Here is a 17652-nt window from a genome sequence, read left to right as displayed (position 1 = left end):
TGCGCAGAAGCAGTGAATCGCATGTTTACACGTATTGGTGTAGTTGTAACTATTGATCTAGTTTATCACCTTTGGGAAAGGTTCATCCTTGTCGCAAGACAAGTATATTGTGTTGTCTAAGTCACCTAGACCACAAGGGATTCATTTGGGCATGGTTCAGTCGATATGATAAGTATCCCAAGTGCTAACTAGGGTTGATGCGGTAAGAATTGACCTAGTTTTACATTTGTTGCCAAGTTAGAACCGCAAACCCTAAGATCTTACACACATTCGGAATGTCGAGTCAATTGGGTGCTTATGCATAAAATGATCTAAGGTTTTATCCTAAGGATCATTCGTTCAAAATGATGGAACCCCGACGGAGTTGCCTATCTTTAGTACCATGGGCCACATAACTAGGAATGGTTTGGAGAATACCCTAAAACCCTGAAGGTAAATTCCATGACCGGAAAACGCTAAGCAATGGGTGGAATGATCCCGTGAAATTAGATGCAATACATGTGCAAAAAGCTGCAACATTGTATAGACTTGAGATTTGTCCACAAGAGAGTTTTGTCATCTCTCGAAATGAGGTTGGCAAGTTATTGAAGGAATTCAACTTACAAAAGGATGAGTAATCATCCTGTTACTCACTTTCCTTGGGAAATAATTGCCAAGGGAAAGGAAAGTTAGGTATTTGCAAAGGACCAGACAATAAACTAAAGCGACATGGTCGCTGGATCCTGCCACAACGAACCTAAAGTATGGGTAGGGTATGACCCTAACCCAAGAATGATAGGAATCTTGCCAAGTTGCAATTGATTCCGGATCGAATGCGGGTTGCATTCGGAGAAAAGGAGTCACTCCTTAACAGTTTGCCAGCTAAACGACCATTGAAATTGATTGTGCTTGTAACAGTTAGAAAGGACTGTTTGCATTGTTTGCTCAATGAACTAAAGGATGAAAATATATCTAAAGCTTCAGGTTGGTGCCTGAAGGGAGAGGCAGCTTCAGTTACCCCCGACTGCCTGCCTAACCCTAACCAAGGGGGTTGTGAACCGCGCCGGGAACGTGGACCGAACCCGCCGTGAGAGGTCTCTCCGTTGAGTTCTGCTTGGAGCAGGAGGACGCTTGGGTGCCAGGGGGGGCTCTGGCCGTAAATCCCTCGCCTTCTCGGCCCTGCACAAGAGACTAACGTGACTCGGGATTGGATCTCGAGGCCCGCATACTAGTCTACGGGCGGAAACTTGGATTAGTAATCACTGAAGGATTACTGGATAGCCTTCGGGCGGATTATGAATACGCCTACGGGCGGGAACTCCTTGTATTCCAAAGATAAAAGGATAAAATGATAATAAAGGAGTTGTTTGACATTGTCTTCTTTATGTCCTGTGATAAGATTACGTGAAGGAACCAGTGCTTAACAGGGCTAATCAAGGAAGCTGTTTGTATATGTCAAACTAATGTGGTAGGTAATTACATAACTAAAACAAACCGAGGAAAGTGCGGAGGATGGACCATGGGTCTGTCCTATGGAAGGGTGTTCCCGGTTAGCCGGGAACTTTTCTCAAAGTCTTCGACAAACAGCAGGTTGATCATCAGCATCAAAGCAAATAACGAGGAAAATGACCTAGAGTTACATCCTATCCGATTCACGCTGTTTTAGGGGAACGGAATGGGACTATGCCTTGTGGCAGAGAGGTCAAGCCTTGCATCCCTCTCGTTTCCCATTCTCCTTGAACCAAGTGCAGCGTGAATCCGCTTCGAACTGGCGTTTCTGCGTAAAGTAGTTCGCTCGGGTCTGACGCTAGTTGTTGCTAGCTAATAACCAAACAGGGAAACCCAAATTCAGGTCGATTCTAAGTGGGAACGGCCAGAATACTTCCGCTACGTGGCAGACTCGGGAAAACCTAGATTGCAAAACCCGTAACATTCCATGGGAGTGCCGGGCGGAGCTTTCTAGACATCCTTCCCGATGGACTGCTAAGACGTGTCCGGGATGATTCTAGTGGACACGTTACATAGGGTAGCACGTTGATATTTGGAGAGACATTAAGTGAGGTTGAAATATTCCTAGATCGTTATATGTATCATGAGAGGATCTAGTTACGTCATTTATTCTCTATGTTTGAGATGGCACATCTTAGGGCAAATCCCTAGGGTGTAGGAGAGTTGTAAGAGCCACACCAATCAACTCGAGGGTACGAGGTATTAGTCACCTATATGTATAGGATACTCCATTTTCTTGGAGTTGGGATGTGCACTACATTAGACTATAGTTTGAAACTCATGTCTACAAATGCATTGGCTAGATAGATCATTTCGTAGCATTGAGACACCATTTTAGTTCCCGAAAACTCTATCTACCAATTTCTAGTGGGTTACCAATTGAATAAACATAAGATTATTTATGCACCAAGTGTCCCATGCATCGTGCTATTGTGTATCCATGAACAAGTCCCTACTCTTTTTCTTCTTATTCTTGTGAACCTCCACTAATCATGACTCCTAAAGCTTCTTTATAATCTCCCACTCCAACAAAGGCCAAATCTTCCATTGATACTCATTCTTTCTATTTTGCTATTTAATTTTGTGGGGAATAATTGGCTATAGTGGAACAACACTTCGTAGCTTTAGAAGAAAGTGCAATCTATTTGTAAAAGAGGGCTTGCATCAAGATACTTATATATTTTCACCATTGAGAAATGAACTCCTTGTAGAAAGTGGTGTTGTAACATTAGTTGTCATATTTTACTATAACATTAGTGGCATCATTGGTTTTGCACTTCTAGATAACAACTATTAGGAAAGTCATATTAGTAGATCAATTCAAACAATAGATTTTTGGATTGCTAGCGGTACATATAGTAGATTAGTTTAAGTTAGTAGATTTATTGCTAATTAGACTAGTAGAGAAATTAGAAGATTATGTTATATTATTAGGGTTCTTATTATACTCAAATAATATCAATAGGTAGGCCAATAGATTAGATTTGATTAGTAGGTTAGGTTAGAGTACATTAATAGATTATATGTTACTAAGTTATCAAGTTAGTAGGTCACTTTTAGTCAGTAGGCTTGTAAATAGGTCAATAAAATCAGGAGGTGCACCTATAAGAAATGATCTCTATAATGTGCATTCAAAGGATATAAAGAAATGCCCTTTCTTTACATGCTATTAGACTAGAAAATGACCCCTTTTTCTTTAATAAATCATTTTTAAAATTTTAATAAAAATATATTTCAAAAATATAATCCTATAAATTTTACTAAATAAGATACCCTATCTTTTTAACTCATGTGGTATCTTACATTTTTATAAGGTGCACTTCATGGGTCAATAAAGTAGTATGCTACTAGACTTGTTTATGTTAGTGGATTTTGTTAGAATGATAAACATATCCTTATGCTAGATTAGCATATCAATATATTGAAATTATATTAGTAGCTCATATTTAGTTTATTTATTATGTAAGAAGACTATGAACACTATATTAGTGAGTTTGGGAATCTCCCAATTGCCATTTTTTGAATACTAAAAAGGTGGCACCCGGATAACATGCCCATAAGTTTCTCAAAACCATATGATGTGACCTATCATTGGAAAGCACTTGAAAAATAGAATCTATTGAGCTATAGAGCACTCGATTTGGAGTTAAAGTGTTCAAGTTATGACAAATCCAAAGATTTGACCATGTGTCCCAAACTAATGGGAAATTCCCATATTCCCCAATATGGTGTTTATGTTAGTTCATGTTAGTAGATTAGTAATTTAGTATGTACTTTAGCAAGTTAGAAATTAAGTAAATTAGTACATTATTAGAATATTATGTTACTAGGTTAGACAAACAAAGTGACAAATGAAACAAAAATTGGTATTTTCCATAGTTTTGACATATAGCAAGTAAAGAAATCTAGGGTTGATATGCTATCAAGAGTAAGATATGAGAATGAAGAAGATATTATTATAGATGATGAGGAAATTGAAAGTCCAAGGATATCACTTTACCATGTATGTTATTTCTATTTAGTTATGACTTTTTTAGAGGAGTTATATAAAAGTGAATGGTTACAAATTGAAAAATACTTGAGCACTTTGATACAAAGTGTTAGGACAAAAAACAGGCCAACATTGGCTCTAAGGCGATTGTAGTCGGGATCCTATATACACACCAAACAACCCCGAAGCCTTGCGTCTAGGAGTGTGTGGATGCTATGATATGGTTAATTTAATGAATACATTTGTCGACATGAGTTTCAAATTGTAGTCTAATGTATTGTCCATCGTGACTCCAAGCAGAGTAAGTATCCCATATATATGCGTGACTAACATCTCATCATACACACAAATAGAGCATCCCCCAACCAATTGTTGTGGCTTCTATGGCTCTCCTATGTCCCAGGGATTAGGCCCAAGATACACCATCTCAAACATAAAGAACGAACATGATAAAACTCTCCCATAATATATTTAATGATCAAGGAATATTTCAACCTCACATAACATCTTCCCAAAAATCACAATGCTACCTTACACCTCACAAACTCAATGTTTGTCACAACTAAACATACAAGTGTTATGCATCAACAACAATTTTCATTTTGATACCATGCTTAACTGCAAATGTAATATGTATGACTCATTGTGCTCAAATAATTTTAACTATAAATCATCCAAGTGTTATGTGAAAACCTTCTTTCCATTATTTCTTTTCTCTTCTTATGCTACGTTACTAAGGGATAGTACCAAGCTAACCCATGCTATTATTTCTTTTCAAGATTAAATAAATCAATGCCTATATACCATAATATACAATGAAATCAAAACTTATTCAAATCTTATCTTTTTTAAACTCTTTTCTCCCTACTACTTAGGTTTTGCTCTTGTAGATAGATGTAAAATGGTTTTGTTGCCATTTTTTATATGAATAAGCAATAAATACATACTTGTTACACATAAATAGAGGTATAATGAGAAAATCCTTATGTCCTACTCTCATTATATATCCACATATATACTCTTAATTTTTGATATTTTTTGTGCATTAAAACTAAAAATTTTCCTTCTTTTTCAAAATGACTATTTTTCATATTTTTTCATTTATTTGAATATAAATTACTAAATTTTCCTAATTTTTTATTTATGTGACTAGCATGAGCTGTGGTCCATGAGCATATCAATTATTATTCCATGTGAACAACATCAAACCCTCAAGATCCAGCAAAATCTTCATGTTTGCATTAAATGCCACATCTTGAATTTTGCAATTTTAATTTTTTTTAATGTGAATGACTAAAAGTGATTGAACTTTTTATGATTTCATACATTAACAAACATAAGTCAAGCATTTTCAACCATTTTTTATGATAGACACAAGAGGTATGATATAATATGTAATAAATCAATACTTACCCTAAATCCCATTCATGTGATGCATTGTATTTCGAAAAATGGAGTCATTGCTACCAATGCAAAACTAGTCTTGACCAGTATGGCACTTCCTTGTTTCATTCCTTGCATCTTCTCACAAACCGGCATCCATTCTCTCTCATCCTCTTAGCCCATAGGAACAAAAATTATGGCAAAAGAGAAAGAGGAGAGAGAGAGAAAGATTAGATTTTGATCCTTTCATTCAGTACATCATTTCTCTTACTATCTGCATGGAATCTGAGTGTCAAAAACATAGATCTTATTACTAAGAGGAGGAGGCATGATTTGGAGGAGTAAAAGATCCCATTTTTTAAATAAAAAATGGAGGTGCTGAAAAAAATGCCCCCCATATTCGTTGAGTTTTAAATCCAGTTGGTATACGTGCAGATGTTGTATCTCTCAAAGTAGCACCCATAGAGATGCCACCTGTAGTTGGATGGATGAAGTGAAACCTGGAGCCACAAGAGTAGACATCCTTAGAGGTGTCACAAACCCTTGAGGTGATCAGCATCCACTTGACCAATAAGATGGAGATACTACATCAGTGCCTCCATAACACCCAATAGAGCCATTCTCTTTAAAACAAGTACAAGAGTGAGGGGTAGCAAAACTAGTCGGGGAATCATAATATTTACAACTTCGCAGCAACCCCCCAGAACCACCACAACTATCCCCTCCATCGCTTGAGTGAGGTGTCCTGGAACCTCCTTGTGTGGCCTCTCTGGAGCATCGATTGTGCCTATTGAAGATCGAAGAGTTGGAGGGTACTAAGGTAGATTGCATTGAATGCCTAGGCAATGACCAAGAGAACTCTTAGTTTGACATACCTCTGAAGCATGCCATCTGATCCAGAGACATACGTATAAAGATCTCTTGCAACTCCTCATCCGTCATCCCTTGGCTCATCCTACTCTCTGGGTATCACCAAATGTAATCTAGATAGTCAAAAAATGATCCTAGTGTAGTCAATATATGGGTTTAGGTAAATCACTATAGCATAACTTTGTAAAAAGGATGTTAGTTAAAAAGCAATACACAAGTACCGGTAAGAGTGAATTATCAACGAATTTGACAAGTAGACTTAACTACCATTGGTCCTACGCCTCCAAGTCAAGCTCTTGGCATAGCTTGACATACATTAGAAGGTCTATGTATAGGTCTCCATAAAACGAGGAGTCCACTCCATTCTTGAAAATTCTTATACTTCTATCTCTTTGTCTACATTACCCATGTGTGTTTCCTTTATACGGTCCTAGTCCTCCTCGTATTGCACCCCCCATAATATCTACTTATCTACTTGTATAATCTCCTTGTTCATGCTAGGGACATTACTTTTATCATATACTTAAGCGCTCTAAGTTATTGATGGCACAATATACCAGCAACGAGATTGTCGAGGATTTGGATAGAAGATTACTTATTCAATCTCACATATAAGTGTTCCCTAAATAAATGAAGTAGCATTTGTGATTGTTTTGTGCAATGAAAAATTTAACAAATAAGATCATGCACCTATTTAAAATAGCCCAGTTAGAGAAACATGTCATGTTCCATCTTTTCGCAAAATCTATGCCCAATAATCCAGAAGGATCTCATCGAACGGTTATCCTTGCTCCTTCTAATACACTTTAAACCACTATACATTGAATATGATCATGGACAAGCTATGATAATCTAGTGAAATAACACTTTGCAAGTTACCAAAATACTCCATTTTATCTACTATAATAATTGGGTCTATGGCTCATCGTGGATTCTCTTGCTTAAACTTCACCATGACACCACAATGTGTTGTGGAATGCAGTTTGTCGATACACTCAGCTTGAAAATATTGCCCACATGACCACACTGCATTGTAGATTTTGTATTGTATATCAAAATGGCTAGATTAGTATTCTCGTATAAATTCTAGATACAACAACAAAGAAAGTATGTGATCATCTTTGAGCTAGATCCCCTCAAGAATTAATACTCCTCCTTAGAGATTTCTATCCCTTCGTGTAAAGCTATGGTCAAGGCATCATGCAACCACCTCATAGACATAAACTGCAACATCTCCTCCATGCCCTTGGAATATTGAACTGGTTGATGGCGTATCCTACATCCAAATTCTAATTTCAGTCCCTCTCACTCCCTTCTTGTCTACTCGTACCTATCAAACCACTTCTCCATGGATGCATGGTGCAACATATAAAAAGGATTCACTTTCTCCTCCATGGCACCATCCATCCTCCTTTCTATCCCATTTCTAACCACCACATCTCCTGTCAGTCTATCATTGTCTCTGGTGTCCACCACAATATATTGTTATCTGAATCAAGATATTGTTATCTGCATACTTTGAAATATGTACCAATGTCTTTGACACTAGCCAACCTCCGGCCATATTGCTATTTGGAGATGAGCTCGCTGTCGCATCAAGCCCTTCAGGGTTTTCATGAAGTTCTTCAAGAAGAACATCCATCGGGTATAGATGAGTCTTTAAATCTCCACTTTATCCACAAGATGTACTACGAGGTGAGTTTAAATTGTGAGTATGCTTATGGGTAGGTACTTCTCAAAGGCACAGACTGTCTCCACCACTCCCTGCCTTGCAGATTCAATAGAGAATGTCTTAATCTCCTTTTGTGAGATATATTCCACTAAATTTGAGAACTTATGAATTGTTGAACATATCTAGAGTGAGACACTCTCCAATGGATAGTATGAACTACTAGAAATTTAAAGCATTATGAATATCAAATTGACACAAAATTGTGAAATATTGATTCTACTTACTATGAACATTAGGACAAACCTGGCATATCTTATGCTAATCATGGGATTTTAATCATGTTAGTTAGTCATCTTTAGAAAAATATGATCTGAGAGAATGCATCATACCCATTGACATGTGGATAGACTAATAATTTTCTTCACGATGCAGTGTTCTTTAGTGGATAGGACCCAAAGAGCACAAGCTAATTGCATACGACCATCCATCAAAGCTTGGGACTATGGCCAAAGTGCCTCCATCTTGCCTACCTCCTTCAAATCCATCCATGTCTCTACAATGTCTCTCTTTCTTGTGATATGGTCTCATAATAAGCTACCCACATTCTTAAAAATATACATGTGATACAAAAAATGCTTGATCTCTAATAAGTTGATCCAATATGGCAACTCATAGAAAACTGAGAATTGTTACATTACGCTTAGAAGTGACTCCTCATGGACCATTTTTCACTCATACTAGCTTTGGGCATTCATTCGTGGTGGATGTCGTCCAAGAAAATCTCCCCTAAATTCATGGCCCTCTAGCAAAAAAGCAGAATGCCCTTGAATTCTAAGGAGCATAGGGCACGTTCACATAGAAAAAGGTCAAGAACATACGCGAAATTGGCATAAACCACACAAAAATTAATTACGGACAAATTGTACATCAAAATGATAGGTGGTTAAAAGAAAAAATATCCTAGGGAAAGCATAGGATAGGGTTGGTATGTTAGATCACTGTACCGAAGCAATAACAGCGCGTTTGCATGGAAATACATCCAATTGTGTAGGAAAAACTTCAAAAATGAATAACGCAAAAACGATAAACAGGAATAGGGGGATGTAAAAAGAAAAAGTGTGTCATTCAGAGGGATGAACTGGGCTATAAGGTTGGATCAAGAGTTTGGTGAATGTAGAGGATGTTCACATAGAAAATAAAAAAATTACGCAACAAAAGCAACCACAAGGGAAACAGCCTTGACAACAGTGGGGGTACGAGGGTGGGTGGGTGAGGAAGGGACCCCATCAGAACAGAACTAGTAGGGGGTAGACACACAGATTGGGTAATGACATATGTAGGGGGTATGCACATCAAACGCATAGGGATGTATCCTCACACTTAAGACCTTACCAGTTAGAGTAGATTGATTAACACGGCCACGGACTTGTCAGCCGACTGGACGCTGGTATCTCCACACTTACGAAATAACATACACTTGCAAAATAAAAAGTAGGGTTAGGAACACTTGGTCCATTTTGTAGATGGTTGAAGGGAACCTCCCCCATTGCTAATACAAAAAGATTGAAGCCGTCATCAGGTGGCAAGAGTGACCAGGGCATGCCACAGTCTAGCATGGCAGGGACCATGCAACAACAACCAATGAGGTAGTTTTCTCGATAAAGTCTGTCGATTCAAGTGTCGATGACAAAGAATAGAACCAAGCTTGGGACATTTCCTTTTGAAATGACCGGGCTCGTTGTAGTGGAAAAAACGGAAATTTCAGCCATTACTTTGGGTAGGGACAAAGTTATTGACATTATTGGTCCTTGCTTTCTTTCTTTGTCACCGATTTTGACCTTGAACTCTCTTCGCTTGGGGCCTATATGCTCCTATGTTCTGATCATTATAAGACCAAGTCTTGTTACTTCTTGGCCTAGCTTGCACCTCCTCCTGAATTATGGGCGCAGCTCGAATGAGTGCGTCCTGTAGATCTATTGGCCACATAGATTCGAGGCGGGCATTCACAGGTGGGTTTAAACCAACACAAAACTTCGACACTTGTTGTGTCATATCCATTTGTGGTGCATACTTTAGAAGTGAGACGAATTTTGAGTAGTATGCGTCAAGAGTCAAACCCAGCTGTTTTAGCTCATAGAACTCATTCATTTTCTATGTGTGATACATAGGTGGTAAGTATCTTCCTTGCACAGCTTTTCCTAGGTAACGGATCCTTCCGAGATCCCTTGATCTCTACACCATTGCTTCCACCAAAGCCTGGCTTTGCCAGTGAGCTTCAGCTTGGCGAGAATTGCCTGGTTGGCGGGTGTAGTACCGAACGCTTCAAAGTAATCTTTCATGGAATCTATCCAAATCTCAGCATCAGCTTGGACCGTCCTTCCTTTTCCTCAAATTTTGGTGGCTTGATCTGCTTGAGAAGAAACTTCCTAGATCACGACGTACTTGATGTAGGGGATAGACTGGGAACCTATACCTGGGGTTGTGCCTGGGTAGAGGATTCTTGATGTTAACAACTCGTTAATCATTATGATTATATTTCATACCCAATTCACCTTTCAGCCTAGCCACTTAACTTTTTATCAATACTCAAAGACAAGACAATCATTGATAAAAAGAAGTCTTATTTCATTCATATGGGCATAACCCTTTCGAAGTACAATACTTCTTGGGATGGTAGAGCAATTGGTACATTAGTTCGGGGAGAATAATGTTGTGTTACATTTAGCCACGAAAATTGGATAATAGTATGAGTTCGGGTCATGGATCTTCAGGAATCAATAAGTTATCGGGAGATTAGGGTATCCTTTCCTTTGGTACCCATTATTCTCATAGCATCCCAACACCTTGATCCTGTGCGGCGGGGATTATGTGGGTCACTTCCTTGTATACATATGTATTCAACTCGACCCTCCAACCTTCGACATGTAAAGTTGTGTTTACGTGAGCCTCAACAAAAATGAACAGCTTCATGATCTTCAGGTCCTCCAACCACTTGATTCTCTTTAGGTTGGTTCGAAGGTACGCAAACCGGTGGGCAGCTATATAATAGATTCCCGAGTCACCCATCCATATCTGTTCCACGTGCAAAGGCGATGGATTGTAAATACAGTCTAGGATGTTCATCATATCGATCCTTCGTCGATAATCTGAGGAATGCATCGTGGTCATAAACATGAATTGGAACACTAAGAATCTGTTCCATGCTTCATAATTCTGCAAGACAGCATCAAAAGTAAGGAAATGTTCTTAACAGCAATATTTGCTTTACTTTTCTTATTAAGATTTCTTATAAAGACAGATCTTTCATTGGTTCGCTCTGATACCAATTGTAATGTGTCCACCTGTTCCCTTTCAGGACACATCTTAGCAGTCCATCGGAAAAAGGGTCTAGAAAGCTCCACCCGGCACCCCCATGGAATGTTACGGGGTTTGCAATCTAGGACTTCTCATGTCTGCCACGTAGCGGAAGTATTCTAACCGTTCCCACTTAGGACCGACCTGAATCAGGGTTTTCCCTAATGGTCACTTTCGGACGGCAACTAGAGTCAATCCTTAAGTGAACTATTTTACGCAGAAACGCCAGGGACGAAGCGGATCCATGCTACACTTGGTTCAAGGAGAATGGGAAACAAGAGGGATGCAAGGCTCAACCTCTCTACCCATAAGGCCTAGTCCCATTCCGTTCCCCTAAAACAGCATAAATTGGCCTTTTGGTAACCTAAACCCTAGTCAGCGCCCTTGTTGTTTATTTCCTTTGAGAAGAGCTCCTTGCTATCCATTACGATTGAGAAAAGTTCTCGGCCAATTGGGACCACCCATCCGTAGGATGGACCCATGGCCACATCCACCGCACTTTCTGCAAGGTTGCTTTAGTTGTCTAACTACCTATCACATTTAGTTGGACATGCATCAAGCAGCTTCCTTAATTAGCCCATTAGACACTGGTTTCTTCACATAAACTTAGCACTTGACATAGAAAAACAGTGTCAAACAAGTTCCTTTATAACATGTTATCTTATTTATCTTTGGAATACATCTATAAATTCCAGCCCGCAGGCTAATCCATAATCTATCCGAAGGCTATCCATAATCTTCTCGAAGGCTATCCAGCAATCCACAGGGATTACTAATCAAAGATTCTGCCCATAGACTAGTATACGGGCCTCCAGATCCAATGTGGAGTCACATTGGCCTCTTCTCCAGGGCCCGAAAGGCAAGGGATTTACGGCCAGAGCCCCCCCTGGCACCCAAGCGTCCTCCTACTCCAAGTAGCACTCAACGGAGAGACCTCACGCGGGGAGTTCGGTCCACGTTCCTGGCGCGGCTAACAACCCCCTTGGTTAGGGTCAAGTAGACAGCCGGGGGTAACTAAAGCTGCCTCTCCCTTCAGGCCTTCAACCTGAAGCATTAAATATCTTTCCATCCTTTAGTTCCTTGAGCAAACAATGCAAACAATGCTCCTAAACTATTGCAAGCACAATCAATTCCATTGGTTGTTTATTTGGCTAATTTCTAAGGAGTGAATCCTTCTCTCTGAATGCATCCAGCATTCGATTCGGGATCAATTGCAACTTGGCAAGATCTCCAAGGGTTTTTTTGTTCACCCTTTTGTCCTTGGGTTAGGGCCATACCCTGTTAACCCAACTTAACCAATACCTTAGGTTTTATTAACAGTAAATCGTGGCGACCATGTTGCTCCAATTTATTGATTGATCCTTTGCTTCCAAGCAAATACCTAACTTCCCTTAACTTGGAAAATTTTCCTTAAAAAAGGTGATATAACAGGATGACTACTCATCCTCTTGCAAGATAAACTTACGCAAGAACCTGCCAACCTCATTCCAAGGAATGGCAACTCTCTTTTGATCAAACCACAATACCATGCAACATTGCAATTTGTTGCACAAGTGTCGCATCTATTCCCAGGGATAATTTCACCCATTGAACGATGTTTTCTGGTCAAGGAATTATGATTAGACAAGAAGCAGGGTTTAGGATGTCTTCTTACCCAACCCATTCCTAATTGCACTAGGCCGACAACGTCCTAGGGATTCCAACTCAATCCAAGTTTTTAGCATTTGAACGAGTGATCCTTAGGGTAGAAACCCTAGATCGTTTCATGCATGAGCGTCCAATTGTCCCTACATTCCGTGAATGTGGGTAGGACCTTTGGGTATGAGGGTTTTGACTTGGCAACAAGTGCGAACTAGGTCGTGTCCTTAATGTGCCAAACTCTAGTTAGTACTTGGGGTATTCATCATATCTATTGAATTATCCTATGCGAATCCCTTGCGGGTTAGGTGATTTAGATAATTTGATCTACTTGTCCTGCGACAAGAATGAACCATTCCTAGAGATGTTAACTTGATCTAAAGGAGAAAACTTGTTGCAACATGTCACAATTCACATAAACACGCGATTCATTGCTTCTATGTACCATTAGATTTGCAATAACCCTAACTTTTCTTGTTAAGATTAAAACGCATGATAAATTTCAGAATAACTTCCATTGAACCTACTAGGGCTCACATTCAAGAATCATACCCACAATTCTTTTTCTAAGCTTTTAAGATTCCATGCTTTAATAAACCATGCAGCCTTTCCCTAAATTCAACTCTTGATGAATGAACTTTTTCGTGCGATGAATGTGCTACATGCACTCCTTTCCTGACTACAACGTAGTGAAATTCATGCAAAAAAAAACTAGAGTTAACCTATTCCAATTTACAATCACATGCCACACCCAAATTCCTAGAATCATTTCCGCACTCTTCTATTTTCTACAAGGTTAATGACTTTCCCTAATGAATCATTCAATGAAGATTTGTCTAAAAATGCAACGTGCGATTAATCTTTCCATGCCTAGTCAAAAGTGCACTTTAATAATTTCAACCTTATAATGATAGGCAATAGGTGTTCTAGCTGGCCATCACTTTGATATGCACGACAAGGCAGCATACTATTAAGGATGTTAAATGACAATTTCTTTATATGGAAAATACTGTTGACCCAATTTCATGTCATGAACTAATTCTAATAATTGTTCAAATAGTCGATTTATTTCCAGTTGCATTTAACTTAACTAGGTGAATTTGAGCATGCATAGGCTTCCTAATCCATGAAGTTATCGTGATTAATGCAATACTTTTGTGTGGAATCAAAATTAGTAAAAACCTAGACTTGTGGGCTTGGAGAGATATCCACATGGATATTAGGAGAAGAACCTCCCGCAGGCGCGACTTGCAATTTCTTGGGGGCCATCCTGGCGTAATTCTGGATTTTCGGGTTGCCTTTTCCCTTACACGATCGATGAATTTTCTCTCCTTGGTACGCAGCCTCAAGATATTGCCCTTCTCCCTCGTATGCAAGAGATACCTTCACGGAACTTCAGATCTTTAAAAGGCTGGGCTTGTGAGACTTGGGCTTAAGGGATTTGGAGCTTTGCTTGGAGAAATGGGGCTTTTACAAGGAAGCTTGCGGAAATGGAGCTTCACGAGAAGGCTCGTGGAAATGGTGTTTTACACGCCTCTTTTAAAACCCGGGTGGCCATGCGAAAATAGGGTTTAAAGACGTTGGGACTTTTCCCTCCCCCGTGCGTAGGAAATCTTCCACCGAAATGGGTTTCCTCAAAACCCCGGGGTGGCTAGTGGGAATGGACTTTATAGGTGGCTTGTGTGAAAGGGCCTTATAGAAGCCCCCTTAGAAGCTTCTTAAAAGAAGCTTCTAGGAAGCTTCTTGCTAGGAACAGAAACCACGTGGAAGAGGGAGGGGGTAGTAATGGGGTAGAAGATGACGTCTTGAAGGTGGCTCAGCATCAGCACGCTACAACGGCGGCATGTCAGATGGGATGGCAGCAGCGTGCTTAGCATGGCAGCCGGCATCGGTCTTGGCAATGGCAGCAGCAGTGCCCTCCACCTCCCCCTTTGCTCATGGCGCATCACGGCGTCAATGCAACTTCCCTCTCTCTCTCCACACAGCAGGGCCCTCTACTTCTTCTCCTCTTACCCCCTACTAAGGGGGGTTTTTTATAGGCCAAGGGGGGGAGAGGGGAGCTCCTCCACGTGGCCACTACATGGCGTCCCCCTCCTCCTCATGCAGCCCACATCTCCACTATGCCCATGCCCCCACACTCCCTCTCCAGCCGTGCATCGACTGGGGGAAAGGGTTAAATATATTTAAAAAAATTGCTTTAATAATATCCATTTTTGCCCCTCCCAAGAGGGTGTTTACCCGCGGTTTGTGGATTTGAACCCCGGGCTCGCTTTGCCAATGCGGAGGTCTCAATTTCTCGTGTGAGGGTTACAGATTACACTGCTCACAATTCCAATACGGAAGATAACCTTTGCACAAGGTTTACGCAGTGTTCGGGTAGTCAATATTCACGAGCGGGAATATTACATATGTGTAATTTTAACTAGGGAATTGATAGGGAATTTCCTTTTTTTTCTTTCATATGCAGTAATTTTTTTTCACTGTGTTTCCCTACGTATGGTAATTTTCCTATATAGAAAATTTCTTATGTGATTTTAATTTTTCTCTAACTTGAAAACAGTGCATTTTTCTTAGTTTGCATACTCCTACTTATGTGAATTTCTAGGTAGAAATTATCTAGCAAATTTTAATTATATAGAGATTGTTCAGTTAAATTTAAATAAGACATAATACACATCTAATAGATTATGTTTTAAAAAATCACTATATAGGTTTTGTTTCTTATGTCAGTAAAAAGTTTGTATATAGATAATTTTATTTAAAAAGATTATTCAAATAATCTATATGATGCCATAATATGGTGATACTATATTCTTACTTAAGTTGATCTCTAATGACTAATGAAATGGTAAATAGAGGCGTCGAATTGTACATTACCCAACGTAGAATTGAAAATTTTCTATCACTTGTATCGATGCCAATACTAGTAACAAGTTTCTTGGCAATTTCTCAAAAGAGGGCTTGCTCATTATTGTCAGGAACTTCCACATAGCTATCGATGGTTATGTCATGCATGTCCCTCTACAATACATAAAGATGTATAAACATGAGAATGTGATAAGGATATTATAAAACCATGATTAAGAGTGATTAACAAGGCCTAGCCTCGCCTACCCTCACCTAGCCTAGCTTAGCTATTGCATGTTGGAGTTCTCAAGCATAACAAACAACTGCATGTATCACATTCTCGCTTGTGTCCCCCATGATTACAATAGATAGAGAAGTTGTTGATGATGATGATGATGATGTCATGGTGTAATTAATATTCCTCTTGTATTCGAGTAGGCAATTAAAACTAGTATTTATAATAGCTACCCACTAATTATAATAGCTATCAGGAGTTGCCAAAATCTCTGGAGCCTTCTCAAGACTTGCGACACTCTCATTCCTTGCAAAAGAATATGTCTCGTACTATATATAGGTCAATGGTGTTGAGAGTGGAATTTTGATGCCAAGAAACGCTTAAAAATAGCAAAAAATTACGAATATCAAGGGAAAAATATTCAATGTCAAAGGCGGCGGCTTGATCTAGGACGATTTTAAGCGGCAAAGTGCTTTAAAGGCGTCGGAGCGACACTTGTTGATTTCTGATAAATTTTCAGACTGTCGTGCAGGTTGACAAGAGTTACCGCCCAATGTGGGATGCCGAACTGGATGCCCATGATTTTTCAGAGCTCAATTTGGAGTCCGGACAGAGAAATGGCCACAAAATGGTCAAGATATGAAGAGGTGGACACTTGGGAGGCCAAAACTGGGCATGCCTTTTGAGTTTGGACCCCCCTCTAAAATTTTATGCACCTTATGAAGCAAAAAACGTGGAGAGAGAATGAGGGATAAAGAAAAAACGTGGAGTAACATGGTGGCTGTTTTTTGCTCCCTCTCATGATGGAGATGGAGTATGCAAGCTGAAAGCAACCCATACAATCAATCATGGGGCTAATCTTCCCTCTCTTGGCTAGTCTTATCGCCTGTCTTCGCCCGTCAAATGGTGGCCTCAATGGAAATCTCTGATTTCAGCCTTTCTCTCTCCTCCCTCTCTCTCCTCTAAGGGCAGATTCATGTGGTGAAGAAGAAGAAGAAGAATGGATGACGGATGCTTGTCCAATGAAGACCGGATTGCTCCGTGGTTCAAGAGGAATGAAGATTGCTGATTCCGGACTGTCATGAGCATTAATGGCCGCTGGAAATCAGTCCCGAGATATGGCAAATAAAAACCCGCAACCCGCAAAGAACGGTAATTTTATTTTTACAAAGGAAATTGATGTTTTATGCAATTTGCTTCATGAATATTTATTCCCATGGGATGATTATGTATTATGATGTTTCTTGCTATGAGTTTGATCAGTTTATGCTCAGAAAATCAGAAAATCATAAGTGTTATGATTGAAATTAATTGTGTAAAACCCATAACACACGCGAAGTATGGGAAAATTGGATGTTTTTGATATATAAATGGAAAATATAATAAGATACACCAACTAAATTTGTGTTTTTGCTGCAAATGAACCTAAGGGCCACAACCCACAACTCATTTTGTATTTTCAGTTATTTAATATTGCGAAAAATACAAGAAAAATAGGGAAAATAGGAAAAATGGGTAAAAATAAGGGAAAAATGGATTTTGAGTGCCGAAAATTAAGGGAAAATAAGATTCATGTTTTTGTATGTATGGGGGGTCTGAAGTATGAGGTTTAGCCTCAGTTCAGCCCTACCTCTATGTTTTACTGAGTGCTTATTGTCTTTATACAACAAAAAA

This window comes from Lygodium microphyllum, chromosome 13 (assembly GCF_053477565.2).
Source record: "Lygodium microphyllum isolate KBCC chromosome 13, Lygodium_microphyllum_v1.1.10, whole genome shotgun sequence".
Classification (NCBI taxonomy): Eukaryota; Viridiplantae; Streptophyta; class Polypodiopsida; order Schizaeales; family Lygodiaceae; genus Lygodium; species Lygodium microphyllum.
Note: the sequence above shows the minus strand (reverse complement) of the source record.